Source organism: Aegilops tauschii, unplaced genomic scaffold, assembly GCF_002575655.3.
Source record: "Aegilops tauschii subsp. strangulata cultivar AL8/78 unplaced genomic scaffold, Aet v6.0 ptg000977l_obj, whole genome shotgun sequence".
NCBI classification, from domain to species: domain Eukaryota; kingdom Viridiplantae; phylum Streptophyta; class Magnoliopsida; order Poales; family Poaceae; genus Aegilops; species Aegilops tauschii.
The window spans coordinates 1-12,483 of record NW_027333193.1 but is presented as its reverse complement, the minus strand read 5'-3'; the positions used below and the strand labels follow the sequence as shown (position 1 = coordinate 12,483).

General features: G+C 38.3%; 3 non-coding genes across 3 annotated transcripts; 1 reads left to right on the top strand and 2 right to left on the bottom strand.

Moving 5' to 3' along the window:
* Positions 1-2,345: 2,345 nt before the first annotated feature.
* TRNAR-UCU (transfer RNA arginine (anticodon UCU)) lies at positions 2,346-2,417 on the bottom strand. The gene has a single exon. It is a non-coding gene; the product is annotated as a tRNA-Arg (tRNA).
* An 8,623-nt stretch (positions 2,418-11,040) lies between these two features.
* TRNAS-GGA (transfer RNA serine (anticodon GGA)) lies at positions 11,041-11,127 on the top strand. Its single transcript has one exon. It is a non-coding gene; the product is annotated as a tRNA-Ser (tRNA).
* Positions 11,128-12,343: 1,216 nt separating this feature from the next.
* TRNAT-UGU (transfer RNA threonine (anticodon UGU)) lies at positions 12,344-12,416 on the bottom strand. The gene has a single exon. It is a non-coding gene; the product is annotated as a tRNA-Thr (tRNA).
* Positions 12,417-12,483: the final 67 nt, after the last annotated feature.

The following is a 12,483-nucleotide window of genomic DNA, read 5'->3' as shown; positions in this document are numbered from 1 at the left end:
TTATATAGGTTTCGGTATATTGAAATATAAACATAAAAAAGAAGATAGAGGATAGGCTCATTACTTAAAAAAAAGATATGGAAATAGCTATAGAAAAAAAAAAAAAGGAGCGTGAGAGCCAAATGAATCGAAAGATTCATGTTTGGTTCGGGAAGAGATCATAAAAGTTGTAAACTTACAAAATAATCTACTTTCATTAAAAGATTTATTAGATAATCGAAAACAGAGGATCTTGAGTACTATTCGAAATTCAGAAGAATTGCGTAGAGGGACCATTGAGCAACTCGAAAAAGCTCGGATTCGATTACAGAAAGTCGAACTAGAAGCGGATGAGTATCGAATGAATGGATACTCTGAGATAGAACGAGAAAAAGCAAATTTGATTAATGCTACTTCTATTAGTTTGGAACAATTGGAAAAGTCTAAAAACGAAACCCTTTATTTTGAAAAACAAAGGGCAATGAATCAGGTCCGACAGCGGGTTTTCCAACAGGCCGTACAAGGAGCTCTAGGAACTCTGAATAGTTGTTTGAATACCGAGTTACATTTCCGTACGATTCGTGCTAATATTGGCATTCTCGGGTCCCTGGAATGGAAGAGATAATTAAATTAATTAGGCCTTGAACTTCTACTTTCGTTTAGAATTTAGGCATTATTTTTCCCCTTGCTTCCGAAAAAAGAGTCAAGAAACACTAATGGCAACCCTTCGAGTCGACGAAATTCATAAAATTCTCCGCGAACGTATTGAACAATATAATAGGAAAGTAGGGATTGAGAATATAGGTCGCGTAGTTCAAGTGGGGGATGGGATTGCTCGTATTATAGGTCTTGGTGAAATAATGTCAGGTGAATTAGTCGAATTTGCAGAAGGTACTAGGGGTATTGCTCTGAATTTGGAATCCAAAAATGTTGGGATTGTATTAATGGGCGATGGGTTGATGATACAAGAGGGAAGTTTTGTAAAAGCAACAGGAAGAATTGCTCAGATACCCGTGAGTGAGGCTTACTTGGGTCGTGTTGTAAATGCTCTGGCTAAACCTATTGATGGGAAAGGCGAAATTATAGCTTCCGAATCTCGCTTAATTGAATCTCCTGCTCCAAGTATAATTTCCAGGCGTTCCGTATACGAACCTCTTCAAACAGGGCTTATTGCTATCGATTCGATGATCCCTATAGGGCGCGGTCAGCGAGAGTTAATTATTGGGGACAGACAGACTGGCAAAACAGCAGTAGCCACAGATACAATTCTCAATCAAAAAGGGCAAGGTGTAATATGTGTTTATGTAGCTATCGGTCAAAGAGCATCCTCCGTAGCTCAAGTAGTAACTACTTTCCATGAGGAGGGGGCTATGGAATACACTATTGTAGTAGCTGAAATGGCGGATTCACCTGCTACATTACAATACCTCGCTCCTTATACGGGAGCAGCCCTGGCTGAGTATTTTATGTACCGCGAACGGCATACTTTAATAATTTATGATGATCTCTCCAAACAGGCACAAGCTTATCGCCAAATGTCCCTTCTATTAAGAAGACCTCCCGGCCGTGAGGCTTATCCAGGGGATGTTTTTTATTTGCATTCACGCCTTTTAGAAAGAGCCGCTAAATTAAATTCTCTTTTAGGCGAAGGAAGTATGACCGCTTTACCAATAGTTGAGACTCAATCTGGAGACGTTTCCGCCTATATTCCTACTAATGTAATCTCCATTACAGATGGACAAATATTCTTATCTGCGGATCTATTCAATGCCGGAATTCGACCCGCTATTAATGTGGGTATTTCTGTTTCCAGAGTAGGATCCGCGGCTCAAATTAAAGCCATGAAACAAGTAGCTGGCAAATCAAAATTGGAACTAGCGCAATTCGCAGAGTTACAAGCCTTTGCACAATTCGCCTCTGCTCTCGATAAAACAAGTCAGAATCAATTGGCAAGGGGTCGACGATTAAGGGAATTGCTTAAACAATCCCAGGCAAATCCTCTCCCAGTGGAAGAGCAGATAGCTACTATTTATACCGGAACAAGAGGATATCTTGATTCGTTAGAAATTGAACAGGTAAATAAATTTCTGGATGAGTTACGTAAACATCTAAAAGATACTAAACCTCAATTCCAAGAAATTATATCTTCTAGCAAGACATTCACCGAGCAAGCGGAAATCCTTTTGAAGGAAGCTATTCAGGAACAGCTGGAACGGTTTTCTCTTCAGTAACAAATAAATTTTGCATGTCTACTCTTGTTAGTAGAATAGGAATCGTTGAGAAAGCTTTTTCATTTGAATCATGCAAAAAAGTTTTCTTTGTTTTTAGTTTAGTATAGTTATTTAAAGAATAGATAGAAATAAGATTGCGTCCAATAGGATTTGAACCTATACCAAAGGTTTAGAAGACCTCTGTCCTATCCATTAGACAATGGACGCTTTTCTTTCATATTTTATTCTTTCTTTTATTTTTTTGCTTCTTCCGAGAAAAAACTGTTAGACCAAAACTCTTTTAGGAAATCAAAAAATCCAGATACAAATGCATGATGTATATATTATATCATGCATATATCATAAAGAAGGAGTATGGAGCCGGTAGTGGGAATCGAACCCGCAACCCCAAGGTTATGAGCCTTATGAGCTACCAAACTGCTCTATACTCTTAAACTAAAGAGGGGTAACTAGTGGATAAAAGAGGGTTGGATACGCCCCTCTACCAATATCTATACAAATAGAATAGTCCATTTATACAGAATGGTAAAGAGGGCTCCTCTATGATTATCAATTCCAGAAATCCATACAAATACGAAAGGGTATTTTATCCTTACCAACTGGATCTTGTTGCACCCGGTAACAAACACTCATAAACCATTTCTCGAAGTACGTGTCCGGATAGCCCAAAATGTCGATAGTTAGCTCTAGGTCTTCCGGTCAAAAAACAACGTCGATGAAGGCGTGTAGGTGCACTATTACGCGGTAGGGATTGCAATTTTTCTCGCATTTTCGTTTTTTCACTCAAACTCAAGGGAGAAACTTTGCTTCTTATCTTTTTTTTTAAAGATTGACGAATCAAATGATATTTCTGTTCTAATTTCTGCCGCTTCTTCTCCCTCTGAATCAAACTTTTTTTTGCCATAATGTGTCGTTGCTATTATTACCAAGTATACGGTTCTAATCCTAGATGGAAAAATAAATAGAAAAAGAAATCTAAAAAGGCAGATCCTCCCTCTCTATCAAGAGTAATGAACTAGGTGCTGATACAGTACAAAAAAACAAACTAAATTAACCAAACTTGCCTGATGTTGAGGCAATCAAGAAAGCTGCATAAGTGAATATATAACCCACGGAAAAGTGAGCTAATCCAACCAATCTTGCTTGCACAATGGAAAGAGCCACGGGCTTATCTCTCCAGCGAATTAAATTAGCTAAAGGTGTGCGTTCATGAGCCCATGCTAAAGTCTCAATTAATTCCTGCCAATACCCCCGCCAGGAAATTAAGAACATAAATCCAGTAGCCCAAACAAGATGTCCAAATAAGAACATCCACGCCCATACCGATAAACTATTCATCCCAAAAGGATTATATCCATTGATAAGTTGTGAAGAGTTTAACCATAGGTAATCTCTTAACCATCCCATCAAATAAGTGGAGGATTCATTAAATTGTGAAACGTTGCCCTGCCATAATGTGATATGTTTCCAATGCCAATAAAAAGTAACCCACCCAATGGTATTTAACATCCAGAAAACTGCCAAATAAAATGCGTCCCAAGCAGAAATATCACAAGTACCGCCGCGCCCTGGGCCGTCACAAGGAAAACTATATCCAAAATCCTTTTTATCTGGCATTAATTTGGAACCGCGTGCATCTAAAGCGCCCTTTACTAAAATCAATGTAGTTGTATGCAAACCTAGAGCAATAGCATGATGAACCAAGAAATCCCCAGGTCCTATTGTTAAGAAAAGCGAATTACTATTCTCATTAACAGCATTCAACCATCCGGGCAACCATAGGCTTCGACCCGCATTGAAAGCGGGGCCATTCGTTGAAGATAAGAGTATATCGAACCCATATGTCGTCTTGCCATGAGCAGATTGTATCCATTGGGCAAATATAGGTTCGATCAAGATTTGCTTTTCTGGAGTACCAAAAGCAAGCATGACGTCGTTATGAACATAAAGGCCCAAGGTATGGAATCCTAGAAAGAGGCTAGCCCAACTTAAATGAGATATGATAGCTTCTTTATGGTCTAACATTCTTGCCAATACATTATCCTCATTCTGTTCCGGATTGTAATCCCTAATGAAAAAAATAGCTCCATGAGCAAAAGCCCCTGTCATGATGAACCCTGCAATATATTGGTGATGAGTATATAAAGCAGCTTGAGTAGTAAAGTCTTGTGCTATGAATGCATAAGGAGGTAAAGAGTACATATGTTGAGCTACTAAGGAAGTAATAACCCCTAAAGAAGCTAGAGCAAGACCTAACTGAAAATGAATCGAATTGTTGATTGTGTCATAAAGGCCCTTATGCCCACGCCCTAATCGACCCCCCGGAGGAGTATGCGCTTCTAAAAGATCTTTAATACTGTGCCCAATTCCGAAGTTAGTTCGATACATGTGACCGGCAATGAGAAAAATAAATGCAATAGCTAAATGATGGTGAGCCATATCGGTCAGCCACAAACTTTGCGTTTGTGGGTGGAATCCCCCAAGAAGAGTTAGAATGGCAGTTCCCGCTCCTTGAGCGGTACCAAATAAATGATTACTCGAATCAGGGTTTTGGGCATAAAGATTCCATTGACCCGTCAAAAGGGGTCCCAACCCCTGGGGATAGGGTAATACATCTAAGAAATTATTCCATCGAACGTACTCCCCCCTGGATGCGGGAATAGCAACATGAACTAAATGTCCTGTCCAAGCCAAAGAACTTACCCCGAAAAGTCCTGACAAATGATGATTGAGACGAGATTCCGCGTTTTTGAACCACGAAAGGCTTGGTTTCCATTTGGGTTGTAGATGTAACCAACCCGCTATTAAGGACAGCGTAGAAAGAAATAATAGAAAAAGAGCTCCAGTATAAAGATCCTCATTGGTGCGTAATCCTATTGTATACCACCACTGATAAACTCCAGAATAAGCAATATTCACTGGACCAGCAGCACCTCCTCGAGTAAAGGCTTCCACAGCGGGTTGACCAAAATGAGGATCCCAAATCGCATGAGCAATAGGTCTTACGTGTAAAGGATCCTGTATCCATGATTCAAAATTTCCTTGCCAAGCTACATGAAACAGATTTCCGGACGTCCATAGAAAGATTATTGCTAATTGCCCAAAGTGAGAAGCAAAAATGTTCTGATAAAGACGTTCTTCAGTAATATCATCATGACTTTCGAAATCATGTGCGGTAGCAATACCAAACCAAATACGACGAGTAGTGGGGTCCTGAGCTAAGCCTTGGCTAAACCTGGGAAATCTTAATTCCATAATGCCTTTCAAATCCTCCTAGCCACTATCCTACTGCAATAATTCTCGCTAAGAAGAATGCCCATGTCGTGGCAATTCCACCCAGAAGGTAATGGGTTACTCCTACAGCGCGTCCTTGTATAATGCTCAAGGCTCTAGGCTGAGTAGCAGGAGCAACTTTTAATTTGTTATGAGCCCAAACGATAGATTCAATGAGTTCTTGCCAATAACCACGGCCGCTGAATAAAAACATTAAACTGAAGGCCCAGACAAAATGAGCACCTAAGAAAAAAAGACCATATGCAGATAATGAAGAACCATAAGACTGAATGACTTGCGATGCCTGTGCCCACAAGAAATCTCGAAGCCACCCATTAATCGTAATGGAACTCTGTGCAAAGTTTCCCCCTGTAATATGAGTTACCACCCCTTGATCACTTATAGTACCCCAAACATCCGACTGCATTTTCCAACTGAAATGGAAAATGACTACCGAAATTGCATTGTACATCCAGAATAAACCTAAGAAAACATGATCCCAGGCGGATACTTGACATGTTCCCCCTCGGCCAGGCCCATCGCAAGGAAAGCGAAAACCTAGATTTGCTTTATCGGGTATCAAACGGGAACTCCGAGCAAATAAAACACCTTTCAAAAGTATTAATACAGTCACATGTATGGTAAATGCATGAATGTGATGGACTAAAAAATCTGCGGTTCCTAATGGAATAGGTAACAAAGCCACTTTGCCACCTACTGCTACTAACTCGCCGCCTCCCCACGTTAAGCTAGTACTTGTTGTTGCACCAGGAGCTGTTACGCCAGGCGCAGTAGCATGGATATTTTGTACCCATTGAGCAAAGATAGGTTGTAATTGTATGGCAGTATCCGAAAACATATCTTGTGGACGGCCTAAAGCACTCATGGTATCATTATGAATGTACAAGCCAAAACTGTGAAAACCTAGAAATATACATACCCAGTTAAGGTGGGATATGATTGCATCGCGGTGTCTAAGGACGCGATCTAATAGATCGTTGTATCGAGTAGTTGGATCATAGTCTCTTACCATAAAAATTGCTGCATGTGCAGCAGCACCGACTATTAGAAATCCGCCAATCCACATGTGGTGTGTGAACAAGGAAAGTTGTGTACCATAGTCAGTAGCTAGGTATGGATAGGGAGGCATAGAATACATATGATGAGCTACAACAATGGTTGTAGAGCCTAGCATAGCTAGGTTAAGAGATAATTGAGCATGCCATGACGTTGTTAAGATTTCATAAAGACCCTTATGGCCTTGTCCTGTAAATGGGCCCTTGTGAGCCTCCAAAATATCTTTAAGTCCATGGCCAATACCCCAATTGGTCCTATACATATGACCTGCGATTAGGAAAAGAATAGCAATAGCTAAATGATGGTGCGCAATATCGGTCAGCCAGAGACCACCGGTTACTGGATCTAGTCCTCCGCGAAAAGTCAGAAATTCTGCGTATTTGGACCAATTTAAAGTGAAAAAAGGGGTTGCTCCTTCGGCAAAACTAGGATAAAGTTGAGCCAAAAGGTCCCGATTCAAGATAAATTCATGAGGAAGTGGTATCTCTTTAGGATCCACCCCAGCGTCAAGAAATTGGTTAATTGGTAAAGATACATGAATTTGGTGCCCCGCCCAAGAAAGAGACCCAAGTCCTAATAATCCCGCTAAGTGGTGATTCAACATGGATTCTACATCTTGGAACCAGGCCAATTTGGGAGCGGCTTTGTGATAATGGAACCAACCAGCAAAAAGCATTAACGCTGCAAAAATCAATGCACCAATTGCAGTACAATAGAGTTGTAATTCACTAGTTATTCCAGATGCTCGCCAAAGCTGAAAAAAACCAGAGGTTATTTGGATTCCTCGGAAACCCCCGCCTACATCACCATTCAATATTTCTTGCCCTACTATAGGCCAAACTACCTGAGCACTGGGTCCAATGTGAGTAGGATCACTTAGCCATGCTTCATAATTGGAAAAACGGGCGCCATGAAAGTACATGCCACTCAACCAAAGAAAGATAATGGAAAGTTGCCCGAAATGAGCACTAAAGACTTTTCGAGAAATCTCCTCCAAATCACCAGTATGACTATCGAAATCGTGAGCATCAGCATGTAGGTTCCAGATCCAAGTGGTAGTATCAGGGCCCTTAGCTAGTGTTCTTGAGAAATGGCCGGGTCTGGCCCATTCCTCAAAAGATGTTTTTACAGGATCCCTATCCACAACAATTTTTACTTCTGGTTCCGGCGAACGAATAATCATTAAGTCCTCCTCTTTCCGGACAAGACATACAAAGAGACCCGCCAACTGTCTTTTTAGTGAATCTTTGAAAGATATATATTTTGAAAGATAGATTTTGAAAGATAGATTTTGAAAGATAGATATTGTGATTAGTTCTTTTCTTTACTATCTACCATCCTTCTATTTTTTTTTAGTTATTCACTGGAGCAATTATATATTGAAGTCAATCCGAGGCAAGTGTTCGGGTCTATTATGACATAAAGATTAGGTGCCTAACGGACATTGTTTATCTTGAAAAACAAATATTTCTCGACGTAAGAAAAAAATCTTTTTTATTTTTAATTTAAGAAACTAGTGTATTTTTTTTTGAGGGCATAAGCTCCTATCTATATCTACTTTCCTTGAGCATAATATAGGGTTTTTTATTTGATTCTAAATTCCAAGATAACTCATTAGAATTATTAATAAGATGGTCCTAATATATTAGCAATATTTAGATTGCCCCCTCTTTTTATTCAGTTTATTACTTCTATTCTAGACCCTATCCCTATGGTTTATTCTTATGAAATATCATATAAAATAGAAGGTATAAGAAATGGATATAATGAAATTCTTGATTCGATCTTACGACCTAATTTATTTGATTAATGGATCAACAACCAAACCACCCATTTTATGAAAAAGAAGGAGCATGGTCTTATTCAAATTCAAAGCGCTTCGTAATCTTCAACCAGTTCTGTGCTTCAATATAATTTCCCGGAGTAAGCGCTATAGCTTGTTTCCAATATTCAGCAGCTTGATCAAACCAAGCTTCCGCAATTTCCGAATCACCCTGTAGAATGGCCTGTTCTCCTCGGTCGGAATAGGAAGTTCCTTCCCTTAGAACCGTACTTGAGAGTTTCCTACCTCATACGGCTCAGAAATTGCTATCTGAATTTCCCCTATCTTAACTGAATTCGATTTATCAAAAATCGATCCAATTTGTTCTTGGGTTAAGCAGAAGAAATTAATTACCTAAGTTTCAAACCCTAATTTTTATCAATAATCAGTTTGATCTTTTTTCCCACCTTCAGAAGAATGAAGCATAGATAGATATAGAGCCTTCGTTCAAATTTTCTGAAAGGTAACTATCCCGTTTTCATATATGAAATCTCTATAGAATCCTTGAAAAAGACTTTTTTCCATAAGAAAGAAAAAAGAACTTACTATCTTTGGGATCTGATACTACACCGCTGCTTAATCCCTTAGTGGATCGGCTCTATTACATAAGCGGATTCCTAAATTTTGCCCCATATCATGGGATAAGTAAGCAGTTTTTTTTAGTTGTATCGACCCAGTCGCTCACTAATTGATCTTTACGGTGCTTTCTCTATCAATTTGAGAAACTTTATCCATAGAGTAGTAGTATAGGCCATACTTTCTTCGTTTTTTGATTCTCGTGAAGTGTCCTTCCTTCCTACAGCTGATAGGGAAAAATCGTTGTTTTTACGATCCCTATGTAGAAAGCCCTTTTTTCTAGTATTTACTAGAAAATTTGATCCTCTCTTTTTTTTTTTCTTTCTATAGTGGAGATAGTCGCACGTAATGACAGATCACGGCCATATTATTAAAAGCTTGCGGTAAGAAGGGGTTTCGTTCTAGTGCCCGGAAATAATATTCCAAAGCCTTTGTATGCTCTCCATTGCTTGTGTGTATAAGGCCTATGTTATAGAGTATATAACTTCGATCATAGGGATCGATTTCTAGTCGCGTAGCTTCATAATAATTTTGCAAAGCTTCCGCATAATTTCCTTCGGATTGAGCCAACATCCGTTACGGTCGTTCATTCTATTCAAAAAATCTCCGTTCCAAAACCGTACATGAGGTTTTCATCTCATACGGCTCCTCCCTTCTGTACATAATAGTACTAAGCGAAATAATCTATAGAATCAAAATAGAATTAGTCCCGTCTCATTATGAACCGAAAGGGGCTGGTATTTTTCCAAGAAATCTCTAGCCAACCTTCCCACAAGAGGTTTTTCTTAACACCAATGAATTCTATTAATGCTAGAGGAAAACGATAGCTCCAATAATTTCTTTGTTCTCAACGCCTCCTATTTAGAGGAATTAGCTACTTCAACGATCTTTGATGGTTATAGGGGTATCCAAAGTACAAACCTGATGGTTGTTTGTTATCCCAACCATTCTTCCCAGCCCTGATACCGATCAGGAAAGGGGTAATTTCTAACAAAGTTTTTCTCTTGTTGATTCCTATTTCTAGGTGTAGTGCTTTTCTCCCCTATGCTGCCTACGGATACTAATAGAGTAGGATTGGCCTGTAATCCATACCATACCATATCCTGTAGGTGTAACCTTTCGCTCAATACTCAAATCTACAATTGAAGTATCTGAAGCCGCATCAATCGAGGATACACGACGGAAGGAATTGTTAGTTCGCCTCACCTTCCCGAAGCGTGGGTTTGTTTGCTTTACAAATTTGGTTCTCTCTATGCCAACCCCCTCTCTTTTTCGTAAGACTGAGGTATAGGTAGGGCTAAAAAAAAGCAAAAAAAAAGAGTCAAATCGCACCATCTCTATAATAAGTAAATGCCTTTTTTTCTCCTGAGGTTGTCGGAATTATTCGCAATAAAATATTGGCTACAATTGAGGAGGTCTTATCAATGAAATTTCCATTTACACGGGATCTAGGCATAATTCCCAACCCATTCTATATAGAATTGTTTTCATTCCTTCACAAAATAACATAAAAACAAACACATTCGATTCTTATAATTATAAATAGATTGATCCATATGCTCTACTCTAAATCCATATGCTTTAAATGGATAAGAGAGATAGAGATATGGATTTTCCGCTCAGCTCAAATTGTATCCTTTTCCTTCTGCTTGGACACGAAGAGATATGAAATATTTGACTAAGACTGGATTTCATTCCACTTTGCTATTTCTGAACAACAACTTATGTTATCAACTATTTCGTGTTTTCAAAGTTATTAATTGTCTCATACCCTATTTTTGATTTCGATAGTATGGTGTAGCGTATCTTATGCAAACGGAATTCTAAGGTTTCTTTATTTTATTATGCAATAAGAAGAATTCTTCCATTTTCTTTTTCTTTAGTTGCGGGAAAACCCAAATTAAAACTTTTTTTTTATAGCGAGCGCAATTTCTAGTAAAAAATCCTGTATCCTTCCACTTAGATCAAAAGGAATTTTTCCAATAGAACTATGGAACCCCCGAGTGGTTGCGGTTGTACCTGTACTGCAGGAATAAGAAAACTCGCTATTCACTCAGTTTATTTTCCATAATAAGTTATGTAGGAGAGATGGCCGAGCGGTTCAAGGCGTAGCATTGGAACTGCTATGTAGACTTTTGTTTACCGAGGGTTCGAATCCCTCTCTTTCCGTTTTTCTTAATTCATCAACGTTAAGGATCACAATGTATCAAATCAAATAACAATTTTTTCCAGCAATAATATCTTATATTATCTTATTTTGATTTAATAGAAATTAGAAATTCTCTATAGCAAATTACTGTGGTATGTAAAATACACATAGAGGAAAAAAGAAAAAAGGATCCTAATCCTAGGGTTAATCAATTTTAGCTAGTTGATGGGAAAATACAAATTAATGGTAATGGTCTTAGGGCGATTTAGTTCGGGGAAAGGGGAAGGGGAAGAAAATTCTATGAACCTTTCCTTTTTTCGTTAAGTTCAAGTCTGACGAGAGTAATATTCTACAACTAACAACTCATTTATTTTGAGACCGACCCACTTCCTATCTAGGATTTTATTTACTAGTCCTTTATATTCCAACGTGTCAATCGCCAAATGCTTTGGCAATTTCCCCGGGTCCGATGAAGCAATATAATTTTGAACCAGACCTTTTGATCTTTGGTTATCTTTCGTAGTAATAATATCTCGGGGTTTGCAACGAAAACTTGGTATATTGACTATACGACCATTAACTAAAATATGTCTATGGTTGACTAATTGGCGGGCCCCAGGAATGGTTGAAGCCATACCCAATCGAAAAAGGATATTATCCAAACGCATTTCAAGTAATTGTAGTAAAACCTGGCCTGTTGACCTTTTTGCTTTTCCAGCGATATGTACATATCTAAGTAATTGTCGTTCTGTCAGACCATAATGAAAACGCAATTTCTGTTTTTCTTGAAGACGAATACGATATTGCTCCTTTTTCCCAGAATTGAATTTTTTTTTAAGATTACTTCCGGATTTAGGTGTTTTTCTAGTGAGTCCTGGTAAAGCTCCCAGACGGCGTATTTTTTTTAAACGAGGTCCTCGATAACGGGACATGAAGACTCCTTTTTTTATTTTATTGAAATTTCATTTTACACAATTAATTTCATTGTATTTACATTACAGAATACATCGAAATTAAAACTGAATTAAACTACAGGATAAACAGAGTAAAATCAACTAAAGTACCCAAAAAAATGGAATTTCATCAAAATCTTTATTTTTTGTATATATATTATTTATTTTATTGTTTTGTATCTAGCAAAATTGTAAGGTAAAAAACATAAAAGATCCTGGATTCTCCATTTAATTCGGAAAAAAAGAGATTCTTGTTCGTAGAACATCGATAGAGAAAAAAAAAAGCCGACTATCGGATTTGAACCGATGACCCTCGCATTACAAATGCGATGCTCTAACCTCTGAGCTAAGTGGGCTTACATAACGGAAATAGTGTAACAAATAGAAATAGGTATAGTATAGGAAATCCGTAAAATCTCAGAT